This window comes from Bacillus rossius, chromosome 1 (assembly GCF_032445375.1).
Source record: "Bacillus rossius redtenbacheri isolate Brsri chromosome 1, Brsri_v3, whole genome shotgun sequence".
Lineage (NCBI taxonomy): Eukaryota > Metazoa > Arthropoda > Insecta > Phasmatodea > Bacillidae > Bacillus > Bacillus rossius.
The window spans coordinates 8,784,310-8,803,680 of NC_086330.1; positions in this window are offsets into that span (position 1 = coordinate 8,784,310).

Below are 19,371 nucleotides of genomic sequence, written 5' to 3' on the forward strand. Positions count from 1 at the left end.
GCCGGCGGATGGGAAGCCACGCGCTGCGGTCGCACGCAGATGGTCGATAACGTGTGGACCTGTTCTAAACGCTCTGGCGTCTGTGTAATTTGGCAGCCGCGTGTTCATGGCCGTGACGTTTTTTTGTAAAGGCCGCTGGCCTACTTCGTGCACGAGTTCCCGCCCAAATTGTGAGCCATCTTTTATTATCGTATTGAGCTTAGCTGTGAAAGCCGCGATTTTTTTTTTTAAATTGTTGGAAATGTTATGTACGGGTCTTTTGATTCTTTGTCATGTGCGCCCTTCGCCTATTTTTAATTCCCCTGATATAATTTCTTTTATTTTGACCTTAGTGACCGGGACTTTACGTATGTACGTACGGCTGCCTTCTAAACGACCCCGGCGAGAAATGAGTGCAAGAAATAATGTTTAATACATTCAATATCAAGGCCATCATACGTTCTTCGATGCAATGGAATGCATGCAATGGGTAATTTTATTCTTTGAACATATGACATTGCAGTTTTCGCACTGTTTGTCGTATAAAAAATTTCAAGAATGCATAATAAGTAGAGACTGGAAAAATTGGCGATTTCATTTCGCGATAGGCTAGAATCCAAATGCGTGTAACTTATTGCCGCTTCAGTAATTGGAACGCAGTTTGCCTGAAGGACTGTGAGTCAATGAATGACCCTCAACGGAAGAAGTATCTAATCACAAACATCCCAGTTTAGCAGGTGTCACGAGTCAGTAGCCAATGAGCTGGTGTAATTTTCCCGCGTACATAGAGGATCGTGGAATCGATCCTAGAGGTCATCGAAACCGAATAGAAATTTTCCAGTCCCTAATAATAAGGAACCCTGGACCACACAGCGAACAGATGGACCCAACGATGAACCTAAACATGTATTATGGACAACACAACGACAACAGCACAGACTAACACAGCAAGTTCCCTATGACAAAACAGTTGCGACGTTTCGGGAAATGGCATATGTTCCAGTCATCTGGCACAAACAGACTGAGGTCTTCATCGATGCAGATGGAAGGTGAAACTGTGAACTGGAAGAGTCACGGAATGCTTGGGTGGGCGAAAACCCAAAAACAAACACAGAATCATAATAACACATGCAATGTTTCCGCTTTGCAAAAAATCTGGATTTGACCCCACAGGGATTTGAACCCGGAGTTCATAGCATCTTACCTAGAGCCGTTGGTCCAAACTTCGTTTGCTATAACATTATTTCTTCTAAAATCATTTTGCCCTACGTTTAGGGCAAACGCCTTTGGGGAAAACAATTTGTACCTCGAACCCGTATCGTATGGGCATCAAGTGACCTGACCCCCCAGACTCAATGTTTCCTTATTCATGCAATACAATTTAATTTATTTTAAGTGAAACATTAATCTATTTCGTTACAGGTTGCTCTTTTCGCCACTGTCAGAAAAATAATTTTTCTTGTATCACACGAATAGTGTACAAAGTTACAAAACACAATAGGGAAATGTGTGTTTGTTTTTCATCAAGCGACTCTCATAGCAATCGAGATTTATTAGTGTCTCGAGTTGCGTGCCTACATTTGGTTCATCTTTTACACTGTGCAGGCAGTTATCATTCCTATTTATTCTCCCAAACATATAATAAACCTCCCTGTTCCTCTCACTTCCAATATCTTAGTCCCTGTGCTAATACCAACCTTGAAACGTGAAGTCTATTCCACTCTTGCATGTTGTGGGCGGACGCAGGGGGGTGGAGGGGATATATAACCCCACCCCCTTCCCCACACATCAAAGTTGGGAAACGATTTTCAAAGTACCAGTGAAGGTTATTTTAGGTGATGCGAGGCGATCTGTTGCAACACCTGCGATGCCAACTTTGTGAGAAGCAGCATCGCTTAGGGCTAGTTCTCTAGACCCATCTGTCAGTGCGTTAGTGTCAATATTAATGTAAGTTTTTTTTAATAGACGTGTTCTAATTTGTAATTTTTTCAACCCCTACCCCTACCCCTTCTACCAACACAGCCCACCACGAAAAATTTCCTGCATACACTACTGTTGCACTGTCCTCACGAAAAACGAATTTCCCTTTCTCCAACACACACTTCCACTCGTGGTCTCTTCTTCCCACAATGCAGCTTGTTCCCCTACTTCCATCAGCAGAATACGCCAGATAGCAGTGGCGAGGCGTGAGGTTTACATGAGGGGAAGCAACAACTACTCCGTTCACCCCTAAACATGACTCGGGAGGGGGGGGGGGGGGGGAGGGGTCAGGGGGCCCTCCCCCAGGAAAATATGGATTTCAAGGTACAAAAGGGTGCTGTTTAAGTAGTTTTCTTAACTGAACATTGACTATTCCACAGGTAGAAAAATTAACATTTTTTTAAATTATAAATTATTTTTGAAAAATAATAAATTTTGACTTACATTATTCTGATAATAAAATACCTACTCTGCATTATTTATATACTAAGCGGGAGTGTAGTATCATCGATATCTGGTACAAAATATATAAACAGACAACACATGGCAAAGTAAGTACTAAAAAAAAGAGAAGAACCTCATAAAAATGTACTAGAATAGTAAAAATTAAATCTTGGTATTATCGTACCAACACAAAAGAAATTATCTTCATACGTGATCAGAAACTCTGTTAACTGGTATGTGTACCAAGAAACTGGCACGTCAATCATTCCTGAAACGCCACCTCGCCACCTGCCCTGCCGAAATGTAGCGGACATAGCCGAAGCAGTCGGCGGAAGAATTCCACCGTCTGCTTCGGTCTTGTTCGCTTCAGTTCGGCAAGAAAGCGTTACCTTCGTAGCTTCTACCACGTATTTTTGCAGCCAATCCCCTCCTCGAACCTTTGTACCATGCCACCCCCCTTCCGAAAGGAAACTACTGCGGCAGCCTTCTTGCTGAAAGCGGTCCTACCAGCGCTTCTAAACCTAGCAACGCTTCTAAAACAGCATGTTTTGTGTGTCAACGAGTTATTTTCTAATAGCGCACAGCGCACAGTATTGGGTTCCAAGAAGATAGTGTAAAAATACATACACCTAACTGCACGAGCCAAAGTAAAATACTATACTGAATAAAATATTTATTTAAAAAATACAATGTCTGGAAACTGCCTTGGCAAGCACTGCTTGCCTTGCTTGCCCTGACGAGACGCCACTGCTATATATATATATATATATATATATATATATGTATGTATATATATATATATATATACTGTTTTCGTACTTTCGCTTAAAGACGAATGTTGATTTGAGATTTGTTAGCTTCCATGCTTTATGCATTGTGGAAATAACTGTAAATACTAAGCTTGACATACTTCACGAACATGAGACTTGGATTTCGACAAATATAATCATATGCTTCTAAGGTTATTTTACCTAAAGTGCCCCTCTTAGAAATTCGTCAAAATACTGTCTCAAATTTGGTCCCATCAGAGTAGTCACACTATTAAAATTAATAGTAGGGTTAAAAAGAAAATATGATATCTGTTATCGCTGGGTTGATGGTATGCTTTCGGAAGGGTGTTGTTGGAAGGGTTGAATGGGTGAGTGACCAAGCAGATGATGGTTAGGGGATGGGAGAGACAGATCAGGCTGCTGTATGTGTACAAGGGGAGGGGGGGAACATCCTGGAGCTAATAAGGATAGACTAGATTGTAGCTGGCTGGTGTGGGAGCAGGGACCAGAAATGGGTAGCTCAACTGGTAAAGAGAGGACCGGGGCAGGTGGTGGGGGAGAACTCCAGGAAAGGTAGTGTTAGAGCGGAGGAGGAAAATCGAGACCTGTTAGATGTGGAGCTAAAGAGACCGGTGGAGCTGGCAGTAAGAAGTACATGGAGGGAATCAGCAACCACAGGGTCCCGGTGGTGGAGATTGAAATGGGACGGTGGGTGGAAAAGAAAAGGCGAGAGGAAGCCGTAAAAATGTGGCGTAGGACAGATAAAGTGGTGGGTGGAGGCATACTTGATGGAGTATTGTAGGCGGGCAGAGACTGAAGGTCTGGACGAAAAATGGGGTTGCCATGAGAAACTTACTGAAGCAGATGGCGGGACGTTTCGTGCCTGTAAGGAGGGTATGAAAAAGGGGTGACCCTCCCTTAAATGGAAGGGAGATAAGAGTTATAAAGCTTAAGTGCAGGAGGCTGCATCTAAAGGCCATAAATCTAATAGCAGCGGTGAAAATATCCCTTTCGGCACAGCTGGCAGGCGTAGGTAAATTTCTAAGTACCTATTTTATATTTTTTAACTTCAATAAACTTCTGGAACATTTTATGAACTAAAAGCACACAACATATTGATGTTCTTCAACATTACAAAATAATAGATTAAACATGTTCTCATTGTCCATGCAGTGAAAATTGTGAATGTTTTTTTTTTTTTAACACAATGCACCCAGCATTGAAAAGTTTAGAATGAATTTCGTATTATGCCAACTTTTTTTTGACCTTCTAAACCTATTTTTATTCCTTGCAATAATACATAACGCAGTCATATAAAAATTTGTTTTGCCAAAGGCTTAAGACAAATTAAGATGGGTTAAAATAAATTTGAACGAATTTAATAATAAGAAAATTATTTTTTTTTTTTTAAAATTTCAAACCATGGTTTTACGGTAATACTTAGTTTCATAAAAAATTGTTTTAATCAAAGTTTCAGATAAAGTTTAAAATTCATACATTAAATTATAATGGATTTGATAGTTTATACATTTAAAAAAGTACTAATTTTTTTCTTTCAAATCTTGTTATTTCTACCACTTTCAATAATGGTTCGTTACATTAAAATGTATTTTAACGAAATGTTTCAGACAATATTTAGAAAGTTAAACAAAAATAAGAATGGATTTGGCTGTGTATATAGTTGTCGCGGAATCGTCTCTGATGAAGCTGTGGAGACGGGGTAGACGTCGCTCGGTCGTTCAGTTGTTGTGTTGTTTGCCCGGCGCCAGCTATTGGGTAGAGCAGCCTCACACTCTGAGGCGGGAGTGGACCGTTCGGCCCAGTGCAGCTGATCGAGGACGTGCTGACAAGGAGTAGCTAGCAGGAAGATTGGGTGTAGAAGAGAGGGATGCCCGCGGTCTCGCAAGGAGTCGCTAGCAGGAAGATTGGAAGTAGGAGAGAGGGATGCCCGCAGTCTCACGAAGAGTCGCTAGCAGATGGGTTAGAAGTACGAGAGAGGGATGCCCACGGTCTCAAGAAGAGTCCCTAGCAGATGGGTTAGAAGTAGGAGAGAGGGATGCCCGCGGTCTCAGGAAGAGTCGCTAGCAGATGGGTTAGAAGTACGAGAGAGGGATGCCCGCGGTCTCAGGAAGAGTCGCTAGCAGATGGGTTAGAAGTAGGAGAGAGGGATGCCCGCGGTCTCAGGAAGAGTCGCTAGCAGATGGGTTAGAAGTAGGAGAGAGGGATGCCCGCGGTCTCACGAAGAGTCGCTAGCAGATGGGTTAGAAGTAGGAGAGAGGGATGCCCGCGGTCTCAGGAAGAGTCGCTAGCAGATGGGTTAGAAGTAGGAGAGAGGGATGCCCACGGTCTGACGAAGAGTCCCTAGCAGATGGGTTAGAAGTAGGAGAGAGGGATGCCCGCGGTCTCAGGAAGAGTCGCTAGCAGATGGGTTAGAAGTACGAGAGAGGGATGCCCACGGTCTCACGAAGAGTCGCTAGCAGATGGGTTAGAAGTACGAGAGAGGGATGCCCGCGGTCTCAGGAAGAGTCGCTAGCAGATGGGTTAGAAGTACGAGAGAGGGATGCCCACGGTCTCACGAAGAGTCGCTAGCAGATGGGTTAGAAGTACAAGAGAGGGATGCCCGCGGTCTCAGGAAGAGTCGCTAGCAGATGGGTTAGAAGTAGGAGAGAGGGATGCCCGCGGTCTCAGGAAGAGTCGCTAGCAGATGGGTTAGAAGTAGGAGAGAGGGAAGCCTGCGGTCTCACGAAGAGTCGCTAGCAGATGGGTTAGAAGTAGGAGAGAGGGAAGCCCGCGGTCTCAGGAAGAGTCGCTAGCAGATGGGTTAGAAGTACGAGAGAGAGATGCCCACGGTCTCACGAAGAGTCGCTAGCAGATGGGTTAGAAGTAGGAGAGAGGGATGCCCGCGGTCTCACGAAGAGTCGCTAGCAGATGGGTTAGAAGTAGGAGAGAGGGATGCCCACGGTCTCACGAAGAGTCCCTAGCAGATGGGTTAGATGTAGGAGAGAGGGATGCCCGCGGTCTCAGGAAGAGTCGCTAGATGATGGGTTAGAAGTACGAAAGAGGGATGCCCACGGTCTCACGAAAAGTCCCTAGCAGATGGGTTAGAAGTAGGAGAGAGGGATGCCCGCGGTCTCAGGAAGAGTCGCTAGCAGATGGGTTAGAAGTACGAGAGAGGGATGCCCACGGTCTCACGAAGAGTCCCTAGCAGATGGGTTAGAAGTAGGAGAGAGGGATGCCCGCGGTCTCAGGAAGAGTCGCTAGCAGATGGGTTAGAAGTACGAGAGAGGGATGCCCACGGTCTCACGAAGAGTCGCTAGCAGATGGGTTAAAAGTACGAGAGAGGGATGTCCGCGGTCTCAGGAAGAGTCGCTAGCAGATGGGTTAGAAGTACGAGAGAGGGATGCCCACGGTCTCACGAAGAGTCCCTAGCATATGGGTTAGAAGTAGAAGAGAGGGATGCCCGCGGTCTCAGGAAGAGTCGCTAGCAGATGGGTTAGAAGTACGAGAGAGGGATGCCCACGGTCTCACGAAGAGTCGCTTGCAGATGGGTTAGAAGTACGAGAGAGGGATGCCTGCGGTCTCACGAAGAGTCGCTAGCAGATGGGTTAGAAGTACGAGAGAGGGACGCCTGCGGTCTCACGAAGAGTCCCTAGCAGATGGGTTAGAAGTAGGAGAGAGGGATGCCCGCGGTCTCAGGAAGAGTCGCTAGCAGATGGGTTAGAAGTACGAAAGAAGGATGCCTGCGGTCTCACGAAGAGTGGCTAGCAGATGGGTTAGAAGAATGAGAGAGGGATGCCCACGGTCTCACGAAGAGTCGCTAGCAGATGGGTTAGAAGTATAAGAGAGGGATGCCTGCGGTCTCACGAAGAGTCGCTAGCAGATGGAATAGAAGTAGGAGAGAGGGATGCCTGCGGTCTCACGAAGAGTCCCTAGCAGATGGGTTAGACGTAGGAGAGAGGGATGCCCGCGGTCTCAGGAAGAGTCGCTAGCAGATGGGTTAGAAGTACGAGAGAAGGATGCCTGCAGTCTCACGAAGAGTCGCTAGCAGATGGGTTAGAAGTACGAGAGAGGGATGCCCACGGTTTCACGAAGAGTCCCTAGCAGATGGGTTAGAAGTAGGAGAGAGGGATGCCCGCGGTCTCAGGAAGAGTCGCTAGCAGATGGGTTAGAAGTACGAGAGAGGGATGCCCACGGTTTCACGAAGAGTCCCTAGCAGATGGGTTAGAAGTAGGAGAGAGGGATGCCTGCGGTCTCACGAAGAGTCTCTAGCAGATGGGTTAGAAGTACGAGAGAAGGATGCCTGCAGTCTCACGAAGAGTCGCTAGCAGATGGGTTAGAAGTACGAGAGAGGGATGCCCACGGTTTCACGAAGAGTCCCTAGCAGATGGGTAAGAAGTAGGAGAGAGGGATGCCCGCGGTCTCAGGAAGAGTCGCTAGCAGATGGGTTAGAAGTACGAGAGAGGGATGCCCACGGTCTCACGAAGAGTCCCTTGCAGATGGGTTAGAAGTAGGAGAGAGTGATGCCCGAGGTCTCAGGAAGAGTCGCTAGCAGATGGGTTAGAAGTACGAGAGAAGGATGCCTGCGGTCTCACGAAGAGTCTCTAGCAGATGGGTTAGAAGTATGAGAGAGGGATGTCCACGGTCTCACGAAGAGTCGCTAGCAGATGGGTTAGAAGAAGGAGAGTGGGATGCCCGCGGTCTCAGGAAGAGTCGCTGGCAGATGGGTTAGAAGTACGAGAGAAGGATGCCTGCGGTCTCACGAAGAGTCGCTAGAAGATGGGTAAGAAGTACGAGAGAGTGATGCCCACGGTCTCACGAAGAGTCCCTAGCAGATGGGTTAGAAGTAGGAGAGAGTGATGCCCGCGGTCTCAGGAAGAGTCGCTAGCAGATGGGTTAGAAGTACGAGAGAAGGATGCCTGCAGTCTCACGAAGAGTCGCTAGCAGATGGGTTAGAAGTACGAGAGAGGGATGCCCACGGTCTCACGAAGAGTCCCTAGAAGATGGGTTAGAAGTAGGAGAGAGGGATGCCCGCGGTCTCAGGAAGAGTCCCTAGCAGATTGGTTAGAAGTAGGAAAGAGGGATGCCTGCGGTCTCACGAAGAGTCGCTAGCAGATGGGTTAGAAGTACGAGAGAGGGATGCTCACGGTCTCACGAAGAGTCGCTAGCAGATAGGTTAGAAGTAGGAGAGAGGGATGCCCACGGTCTCACGAAGAGTCCCTAGCAGATGGGTTAGAAGTAGGAGAGAGGGATGCCCGCGGTCTCAGGAAGAGTCGCTAGCAGATGGGTTAGAAGTACGAGAGAAGGATGCCTGCAGTCTCACGAAGAGTCGCTAGCAGATGGGTTAGAAGTACGAGAGAGGGATGCCCAAGGTCTCACGAAGAGTCCCTAGCAGATGGGTTAGAAGTAGGAGAGAGGGATGCCCGCCGTCTTAGGAAGAGTCCCTAGCAGATGGGTTAGAAGTAGGAGAGAGGGATGCCTGCGGTCTCACGAAGAGTCGCTAGCAGATGGGTTAGAAGTAGGAGAGAGGGATGCCTGCGGTCTCACGAAGAGTCGCTAGCAGATGGGTTAGAAGTAGGAGAGAGGGATGCCCACGGTCTCACGAAGAGTCGCTAGCAGATGGGTTAGAAGTAGGAGAGAGGGATGCCTGCGGTCTCACAAAGAGTCGCTAGCAGATGGGTTAGAAGTACGAGAGAGGGATGCTCACGGTCTCAGGAAGAGTCGCTAGCAGATGGGTTAGAAGTAGGAGAGAGGGAAGCCTGCGGTCTCACGAAGAGTCGCTAGCAGATGGGTTAAAAGTACGAGAGAGGGATGCTCACGGTCTCAGGAAGAGTCGCTAGCAGATGGGTTAGAAGTAGGAGAGAGGGATGCCCACGGTCTCACGAAGAGTCCCTAGCAGATGGGTTAGAAGTAGGAGAGAGGGATGCCCGCGGTCTCAGGAAGAGTCGCTAGCAGATGGGTTAGAAGTACGAGAGAAGGATGCCTGCAGTCTCACGAAGAGTCGCTAGCAGATGGGTTAGAAGTACGAGAGAGGGATGCCCACGGTTTCACGAAGAGTCCCTAGCAGATGGGTTAGAAGTAGGAGAGAGGGATGCCCGCGGTCTCAGGAAGAGTTGCTAGCAGATGGGTTAGAAGTACGAGAGAGGGATGCCCACGGTCTCAAAAAGAGTCCCTAGCAGATGGGTTGGAAGTAGGAGAGAGTGATGCCCGCGCTCTCAGGAAGAGTCGCTAGCAGATGGTTTAGAAGTACGAGAGAAGGATGCCTGCGGTCTCACGAAGAGTCGCTAGCAGATGGGTTAGAAGTACGAGAGAGTGATGCCCACGGTCTCACGAAGAGTCCCTAGCAGATGGGTTAGAAGTAGGAGAGAAGGATGCCCGCGGTCTCAGGAAGAGTCACTAGCAGATGGGTTAGAAGTAGGAGAGAGGGATGCCTGCGGTCTCACGAAGAGTCGCTAGCAGATGGGTTAGAAGTACGAGAGAGGGATGCCCATGGTCTCACGAAGAGTCCCTAGCAGATGGGTTAGAAGTAGGAGAGAGGGATGCCCGCGGTCTCAGGAAGAGTCGGTAGCAGATTGGTTAGAAGTACGAGAGAAGGATGCCTGCGGTCTCACGAAGAGTCGCTAGCAGATGGGTTAGAAGTACGATAGAGGGATGCCCACGGTCTCACGAAGAGTCCCTAGCAGATGGGTTAGAAGTAGGAGAGAGTGATGCCCGCGGTCTCAGGAATAGTCGCTAGCAGATGGGTTGAAAGTACGAGAGAGGGATGCCCACGGTCTCACGAAGAGTCCCTAGCAGATGGGATAGAAGTAGGAGAGAGGGATGCCCGCGGTCTCAGGAAGAGTCGCTAGTAGATGGGTTAGAAGTAGGAGAGAGGGCTGCCTGCGGTCTCACGAAGAGTCGCTAGCAGATGGGTTAGAAGTACGAGAGAGGGATGCACACGGTCTCACGAAGAGTCCCTAGCAGATGGGTTAGAAGTAGGAGAGAGGGATGCCCGCGGTCTCAGGAAGAGTCGCTAGCAGATGGGTTAGAAGTAGGAGAGAGGGATCCCTGCGGTCTCACGAAGAGTCGCTAGCAGATGGGTTAGAAGTACGAGAGCGAAATGTCCACGGTCTCACGAAGAGTCCCTAGCAGATGGGTTAGAAGTAGGAGAGAGGGATGCCCGTGGACTCAGGAAAAGTCGCTAGCAGATGGGTTAGAAGTAGGACAGGGGGATGCCTGCGGTCTCACGAAGAGTCGCTAGCAGATGGGTTAGAAGTACGAGAGAGGGATGCCCACGGTCTCACGAAGAGTCGCTAGCAGATGGGTTAGAAGTACGAGAGCAAAATGCCCACGTTCTCACGAAGAGTCCCTAGCAGATGGGTTAGAAGTACGAGAGAGGGATGCCCACGGTCTCACGAAGAGTCGCTAGCAGATGGGTTAGAAGTAAGAGAGAGGGATGCCCGCGGTCTCACGAAGAGTCGCTAGCAGATGGATTAGAAGTACGAGAGAGGGATGCCCACGGTCTCACGAAGAGTCGCTAGCAGATGGGTTAGAAGTAAGAGAGAGGGATGCCCGCGGTCTCACGAAGAGTCGCTAGCAGATGGGTTAGAAGTACGAGAGCGAAATCCTAACGGTCTCACGAAGAGTCCCTAGCAGATGGGTTAGAAGTAGGAGAGAGGGATGCCCGTGGTCTCAGGAAAAGTCGCTAGCAGATGGGTTAGAAGTAGGACAGGGGGATGCCTGCGGTCTCACGAAGAGTCGCTAGCAGATGGGTTAGAAGTACGAGAGAGGGATTTCCACGGTCTCACGAAGAGTCGCTAGCAGATGGGTTAGAAGTAGGAGAGAGGGATGCCTGCGGTCTCCCGAAGAGTCGCTAGCAGATGGGTTAGAAGTAGGAGAGAGGGATGCCCGCGGTCTCAGGAAGAGTCGCTAGCAGATGGGTTAGAAGTACGAGAGAAGGATGCCTGCGGTCTCACGAAGAGTCGCTAGCAGATGGGTTAGAAGTACGAGAGTGGGATGCCCACGGTCTCACGAAGAGTCCCTAGCAGATGGGTTAGAAGTAGGAGAGATGGATGCCCGCGGTCTCAGGAAGAGTCGCTAGCAGATGGGTTAGAAGTACGAGAGAGGGATGCCCACGGTCTCACGAAAAGTCCCTAGCAGATGGGTTAGAAGTAGGAGAGAGGGATGCCCGCGGTCTCAGGAAGAGTCGCTAGCAGATGGGTTAGAAGTAGGAGAGAAGGATGCCTGCGGTCTCACGAAGAGTCGCTAGCAGATGGGTTAGAAGTACGAGAGAGGGATGCCCACGGTCTCACGAAGAGTCCTAAGCAGATGGGTTAGAAGTAGGAGAGAGGGATGACCGCGGTCTCAGGAAGAGTCGCTAGCAGATGGGTTAGAAGTAGGAGAGAGGGATGCCTGCGGTCTCACGAAGAGTCGCTAGCAGATGGGTTAGAAGTACGAGAGAGGGATGCCCATGGTCTCACGAAGAGTCCCTAGCAGATGGGTTAGAAGTAGGAGAGAGGGATGCCCGCGGTCTCAGGAAGAGTCGCTAGCAGATGGGTTAGAAGTACGAGAGAAGGATGCCTGCGGTCTCACGAAGAGTCGATAGCAGATGGGTTAGAAGTACGAGAGAGGGATGCCCACGGTCTCACGAAGAGTCCCTAGCAGATGGGTTAGAAGTAGGAGAGAGGGATGCCCGCGGTCTCAGGAAGAGTCGCTAGCAGATGGGTTAGAAGTACGAGAGAGGGATGCCCACGGTCTCACGAAGAGTCCCTAGCAGATGGGTTAGAAGTAGGAGAGAGGGATGCCCGCGGTCTCAGGAAGAGTCGCTAGCAGATGGGTTAGAGGTAGGAGAGAGGGATGCCTGCGGTCTCACGAAGAGTCGCTAGCAGATGGGTTAGAAGTACGAGAGAGGGATGCCCACGGTCTCACGAAGAGTCCCTAGCAGATGGGTTAGAAGTAGGAGAGAGGGATGCCCGCGGTCTCAGGAAAAGTCGCTAGCAGATGGGTTAGAAGTAGGAGAGAGGGATGCCTGCGGTGTCACGAAGAGTCGCTAGCAGATGGGTTAGAAGTACGAGAGAGGGATGCCCACGGTCTCACGAAGAGTCCCTAGCAGATGGGTTAGAAGTAGGAGAGAGGGATGCCCGCGGTCTCAGGAAGAGTCGCTAGCAGATGGGTTAGAAGTAGGAGAGAGGGATGCCTGCGGTCTCACGAAGAGTCGCTAGCAGATGGGTTAGAAGTAGGAGAGAGGGATGCCTGCGGTCTCACGAAGAGTCGCTAGCAGATGGGTTAGAGGTAGGAGAGAGGGATGCCCACGGTCTCACGAAGAGTCGCTAGCAGATGGGTTAGAAGTAGGAGAGAGGGATGCCTGCGGTCTCACGAAGAGTCGCTAGCAGATGGGTTAGAAGTACGAGAGAGGGATGCTCACGGTCTCAGGAAGAGTCGCTAGCAGATGGGTTAGAAGTAGGAGAGAGGGATGCCTGCGGTCTCACGAAGAGTCGCTAGCAGATGGGTTAGAAGTACGAGAGAGGGATGTTCACGGTCTCAGGAAGAGTCGCTAGCAGATGGGTTAGAAGTAAGAGAGAGGGATGCCCACGGTCTCACGAAGAGTCCCTAGCAGATGGGTTAGAAGTAGGAGAGAGGGATGCCCGCGGTCTCAGGAAGAGTCGCTAGCAGATGGGTTAGAAGTACGAGAGAAGGATGCCTGCAGTCTCACGAAGAGTCGCTAGCAGATGGGTTAGAAGTACGAGAGAGGGATGCCCACATTTTCACGAAGAGTCCCTAGCAGATGGGTTAGAAGTAGGAGAGAGGGATGCCCGCGGTCTAATGAAGAGTCGCTAGCAGATGGGTTAGAAGTAAGAGAGAGGGATGCCCACGGTCTCACGAAGAGTCCCTAGCAGATGGGTTAGAAGTAGGAGAGAGTGATGCTCGTTGCCTCAGGAAGAGTCGCTAGCAGATGGGTTAGAAGTACGAGAGAAGGATGCCTGCGGTTTCACGAAGAGTCGCTAGCAGATGGGTTAGAAGTACGAGAGAGGGATGCCCACGGTCTCACGAAGAGTCGCTAGCAGATGGGTTAGAAGTAGGAGAGAGGGATGCCCGCGGTCTCAGGAAGAGTCGCTAGCAGATGGGTTAGAAGTACGAGAGAAGGATACCTGCGGTCTCACGAAGAGTCGCTAGAAGATGGGTTAAAAGTACGAGAGAGTGATGCCCACGGTCTCACGAAGAGTCCCTAGCAAATGGGTTAGAAGTAGGAGAGAAGGATGCCCGCGGTATCAGGAAGAGTCGCTAGCAGATGGGTTAGAAGTAGGAGAGAGGGATGCCTGCGGTCTCACGAAGAGTCGCTAGCAGATGGGTTAGAAGTACGAGAGAGGGATGCCCATGGTCTCACGAAGAGTCCCTAGCAGATGGGTTAGAAGTAGGAGAGAGGGATTCCCGCGGTCTCAGGAAGAGTCGCTAGCAGATGTGTTAGAAGTACGAGAGAAGGATGCCTGCGGTCTCACGAAGAGTCGCTAGCAGATGGGTTAGAAGTACGAGAGAGGGATGCCCACGGTCTCACGAAGAGTCCCTAGCAGATGGGTTAGAAGTAGGAGAGAGTGATGCCCGCGGTCTCAGGAAGAGTCGCTAGCAGATGGGTTGAAAGTACGAGAGAGGGATGCCCACGGTCTCACGAAGAGTCCCTAGCAGATGGGTTAGAAGTAGGAGAGAGGGATGCCCGCGGTCTCAGGAAGAGTCGCTAGCAGATGGGTTAGAAGTAGGAGAGAGGGATGCCTGCGATCTCACGAAGAGTCGCTAGCAGATGGGTTAGAAGTACGAGAGAGGGATGCCCACGGTCTCACGAAGAGTCCCTAGCAGATGGGTTAGAAGTAGGAGAGAGGGATGCCCGCGGTCTCAGGAAGAGTCGCTAGCAGATGGGTTAGAAGTAGGAGAGAGGGATCCCTGCGGTCTCACCAAGAGTCGCTAGCAGATGGGTTAGAAGTACGAGAGCGAAATGCCCACGGTCTCACGAACAGTCCCTAGCAGATGGGTTAGAAGTAGGAGAGAGGGATGCCCGTGGTCTCAGGAAAAGTCGCTAGCAGATGGGTTAGAAGTAGGACAGGGGGATGCCTGCAGTCTCACGAAGAGTCGCTAGCAGATGGGTTAGAAGTACGAGAGAGGGATGCCCACAGTCTCACGAAGAGTCGCTAGCAGATGGGTTAGAACTACGAGAGCAAATGCCCACGGTCTCACGAAGATTCCCTAGCAGATGGGTTAGAAGTACGAGAGAGGGATGCCCACGGTCTCACGAAGAGTCGCTAGCAGATGGGTTAGAAGTAAGAGAGAGGGATGCCCGCGGTCTCACGAAGAGTCGCTAGCAGATGGGTTAGAAGTACGAGAGAGGGATGCCCACGGTCTCACGAAGAGTCGCTAGCAGATGGGTTAGAAGTAAGAGAGAGGGATGCCCGCGGTCTCACGAAGAGTCGCTAGCAGATGGGTTAGAAGTACGAGAGCGAAATGCCCACGGTCTCACGAAGAGTCCCTAGCAGATGGGTTAGAAGTAGGAGAGAGGGATGCCCGTGGTCTCAGGAAAAGTCGCTAGCAGATGGGTTAGAAGTAGGACAGGGGGATGCCTGCGGTCTCACGAAGAGTCGCTAGCAGATGGGTTAGAAGTATGAGAGAGGGATGCCCACGGTCTCACGAAGAGTCGCTAGCAGATGGGTTAGAAGTAGGAGAGAGGGATGCCTGCGGTCTCACGAAGAGTCGCTAGCAGATGGGTTAGAAGTAGGAGAGAGGGATGCCCGAGGTCTCAGGAAGAGTCGCTAGCAGATAGGTTAGAAGTACGAGAGAAGGATGCCTGCGGTCTCACGAAGAGTCGCTAGCAGATGGGTTAGAAGTACGAGAGAGGGATGCCCACGGTCTCACGAAGAGTCCCTAGCAGATGGGTTAGAAGTAGGAGAGATGGATGCCCGCGGTCTCAGGAAGAGTCGCTAGCAGATGGGTTAGAAGTACGAGAGAGGGATGCCCACGGTCTCACGAAAAGTCCCTAGCAGATGGGTTAGAAGTAGGAGAGAGGGATTCCCGCGGTCTCAGGAAGAGTCGCTAGCAAATGGGTTAGAAGTACGAGAGAAGGATGCCTGCGGTCTCACGAAGAGTCGCTAGGAGATGGGTTAGAAGTACGAGAGAGAGATGCCCACGGTCTCACGAAGAGTCCTATGCAGATGGGTAAGAAGTAGGAGAGAGGGATGCCCGCGGTCTCAGGAAGGGTCGCTAGCAGATGGGTTAGAAGTAGGAGAGAGGGATGCCTGCGGTCTCACGAAGAGTCGCTAGCAGATGGGTTAGAAGTACGAGAGAGGTATGTCCATGGTCACACGAAGAGTCCCTAGCAGATGGGTTAGAAGTAGGAGAGAGGGATGCCCGCGGTTTCAGGAAGAGTCGCTAGCAGATGGGTTAGAAGTACGAGAGAAGGATGCCTGCTGTCTCATGAAGAGTAGCTAGCAGATGGGTTAGAAGTACGAGAGAGGGATGCCCACGGTCTCACGAAGAGTCCCTAGCAGATGGGTTAGAAGTAGGAGAGAGGGATGCCCGCGGTCTCAGGAAGAGTCGCTAGCAGATGGGTTAGAAGTACGAGAGAGGGATGCCCACGGTCTCACGAAGAGTCCCTAGCAGATGGGTTAGAAGTAGGAGAGAGGGATGCCCACGGTCTCAGGAAGAGTCGCTAGCAGATGGGTTAGAAGTAGGAGAGAGGGATGCCTGCGGTCTCACGAAGAGTCGCTAGCAGATGGGTTAGAAGTACGAGAGAGGGATGCCCGTGGTCTCAGGAAAAGTCGCTAGCAGATGGGTTAGAAGTAGGACAGGGGGATGCCTGCGGTCTCACAAAGAGTCGCTAGCAGATGGGTTAGAAGTACGAGAGAGGGATGCCCACGGTCTCACGAAGAGTCGCTAGCAGATGGGTTAGAAGTAGGAGAGAGGGATGCCTGCGGTCTCACGAAGAGTCGCTAGCAGATGGGTTAGAAGTAGGAGAGAGGGATGCCCGCGATCTCAGGAAGAGTCGCTAGCAGATGGGTTAGAAGTACGAGAGAAGGATGCCTGCGGTCTCACGAAGAGTCGCTAGCAGATGGGTTAGAAGTACGAGAGAGGGATGCCCACGGTCTTACGAAGAGTCCCTAGCAGATGGGTTAGAAGTAGGAGAGATGGATGCCCGCGGTCTCAGGAAGAGTCGCTAGCAGATGGGTTAGAAGTACGAGAGAGGGATGCCCACGGTCTCACGAAAAGTCCCTAGCAGATGGGTTAGAAGTAGGAGAGAGGGATGCCCGCGGTCTCAGGAAGAGTCGCTAGCAGATGGGTTAGAAGTACGAGAGAAGGATGCCTGCGGTCTCACGAAGAGTCGCTAGCAGATGGGTTAGAAGTAAGAGAGAGGGATGCCCACGGTCTCACGAAGAGTCCTAAGCAGATGGGTTAGAAGTAGGAGAGAGGGATGCCCGCGGTCTCAGGAAGAGTCGCTAGCAGATGGGTTAGAAGTAGGAGAGAGGGATGCCTGCGGTCTCACGAAGAGTCGCTAGCAGATGGGTTAGAAGTACGAGAGAGGGATGCCCACGGTCTCACGAAAAGTCCCTAGCAGATGGGTTAGAAGTAGGAGAGAGGGATGCCCGCGGTCTCAGGAAGAGTCGCTAGCAGATGGGTTAGAAGTACGAGAGAAGGATGCCTGCGGTCTCACGAAGAGTCGCTAGCAGATGGGTTAGAAGTAAGAGAGAGGGATGCCCACGGTCTCACGAAGAGTCCTAAGCAGATGGGTTAGAAGTAGGAGAGAGGGATGCCCGCGGTCTCAGGAAGAGTCGCTAGCAGATGGATTAGAAGTAGGAGAGAGGGATGCCTGCGGTCTCACGAAGAGTCGCTAGCAGATGGGTTAGAAGTACGAGAGAGGGATGCCCATGGTCTCACGAAGAGTCCCTAGCAGATGGGTTAGAAGTAGGAGAGAGGGATTCCCGCGGTCTCAGGAAGAGTCGCTAGCAGATGGGTTAGAAGTACGAGAGAAGGATGCCTGCGGTCTCACGAAGAGTCGCTAGCAGATGGGTTAGAAGTACGAGAGAGGGATGCCCACGGTCTCACGAAGAGTCCCTAGCAGATGGGTTAGAAGTAGGAGAGAGTGATGCCCGCGGTCTCAGGAAGAGTCGCTAGCAGATGGGTTGAAAGTACGAGAGAGGGATGCCCACGGTCTCACGAAGAGTCGCTAGCAGATGGGTTAGAAGTACGAGAGAGGGATGCCCACGGTCTCACGAAGAGTCCCTAGCAGATGGGTTAGAAGTAGGAGAGAGGGATGCCCGCGGTCTCAGGAAGAGTCGCTAGCAGATGGGTTAGAAGTAGGAGAGAGGGATGCCTGCGATCTCACGAAGAGTCGCTAGCAGATGGGTTAGAAGTACGAGAGAGGGATGCCCACGGTCTCACGAAGAGTCCCTAGCAGATGGGTTAGAAGTAGGAGAGAGGGATGCCCGCGGTCTCAGGAAGAGTCGCTAGCAGATGGGTTAGAAGTAGGAGAGAGGGATCCCTGCGGTCTCACCAAGAGTCGCTAGCAGATGGGTTAGAAGTACGAGAGCGAAATGCCCACGGTCTCACGAAGAGTCCCTAGCAGATGGGTTAGAAGTAGGAGAGAGGGATGCCCGTGGTCTCAGGAAAAGTCGCTAGCAGATGGGTTAGAAGTAGGACAGGGGGATGCCTGCGGTCTCACGAAGAGTCGCTAGCAGATGGGTTAGAAGTACGAGAGAGGGATGCCCACGGTCTCACGAAGAGTCGCTAGCAGATGGGTTAGAACTACGAGAGCAAATGCCCACGGTCTCACGAAGATTCCCTAGCAGATGGGTTAGAAGTACGAGAGAGGGATGCCCACGGTCTCACGAAGAGTCGCTAGCAGATGGGTTAGAAGTAAGAGAGAGGGATGCCCGCGGTCTCACGAAGAGTCGCTAGCAGATGGGTTAGAAGTACGAGAGAGGGATGCCCACGGTCTCACGAAGAGTCGCTAGCAGATGGGTTAGAAGTAAGAGAGAGGGATACCCGCGGTCTCACGAAGAGTCGCTAGCAGATGGGTTAGAAGTACGAGAGCGAAATGCCCACGGTCTCACGAAGAGTCCCTAGCAGATGGGTTAGAAGTAGGAGAGAGGGATGCCCGTGGTCTCAGGAAAAGTCGCTAGCAGATGGGTTAGAAGTAGGACAGGGGGATGCCTGCGGTCTCACGAAGAGTCGCTAGCAGATGGGTTAGAAGTATGAGAGAGGGATGCCCACGGTCTCACGAAGAGTCGCTAGCAGATGGGTTAGAAGTAGGAGAGAGGGATGCCTGCGGTCTCACGAAGAGTCGCTAGCAGATGGGTTAGAAGTAGGAGAGAGGGATGCCCGAGGTCTCAGGAAGAGTCGCTAGCAGATGGGTTAGAAGTACAAGAGAAGGATGCCTGCGGTCTCACGAAGAGTCGCTAGCAGATGGGTTAGAAGTACGAGAGAGGTATGTCCATGGTCACACGAAGAGTCCCTAGCAGATGGGTTAGAAGTAGGAGAGAGGGATGCCCGCGGTCTCAGGAAGAGTCGCTAGCAGATGAATTTAGAAGTACGAGAGAAGGATGCCTGCTGTCTCATGAAGAGTAGCTAGCAGATGGGTTAGAAGTACGAGAGAGGGATGCCCACGGTCTCACGAAGAGTCCCTAGCAGATGGGTTAGAAGTAGGAGAGATGGATGCCCGCGGTCTCAGGAAGAGTCGCTAGCAGATGGGTTAGAAGTACGAGAGAGGGATGCCCACGGTCTCACGAAAAGTCCCTAGCAGATGGGTTAGAAGTAGGAGAGAGGGATGCCCGCGGTCTCAGGAAGAGTCGCTAGCAGATGGGTTAGAAGTACGAGAGAAGGATGCCTGCGGTCTCACGAAGAGTCGCTAGCAGATGGGTTAGAAGTAAGAGAGAGGGATGCCCACGGTCTCACGAAGAGTCCTAAGCAGATGGGTTAGAAGTAGGAGAGAGGGATGCCCGCGGTCTCAGGAAGAGTCGCTAGCAGATGGGTTAGAAGTAGGAGAGAGGGATGCCTGCGGTCTCACGAAGAGTCGCTAGCAGATGGGTTAGAAGTACGAGAGAGGGATGCCCATGGTCTCACGAAGAGTCCCTAGCAGATGGGTTAGAAGTAGGAGAGAGGGATTCCCGCGGTCTCAGGAAGAGTCGCTAGCAGATGGGTTAGAAGTACGAGAGAAGGATGCCTGCGGTCTCACGAAGAGTCGCTAGCA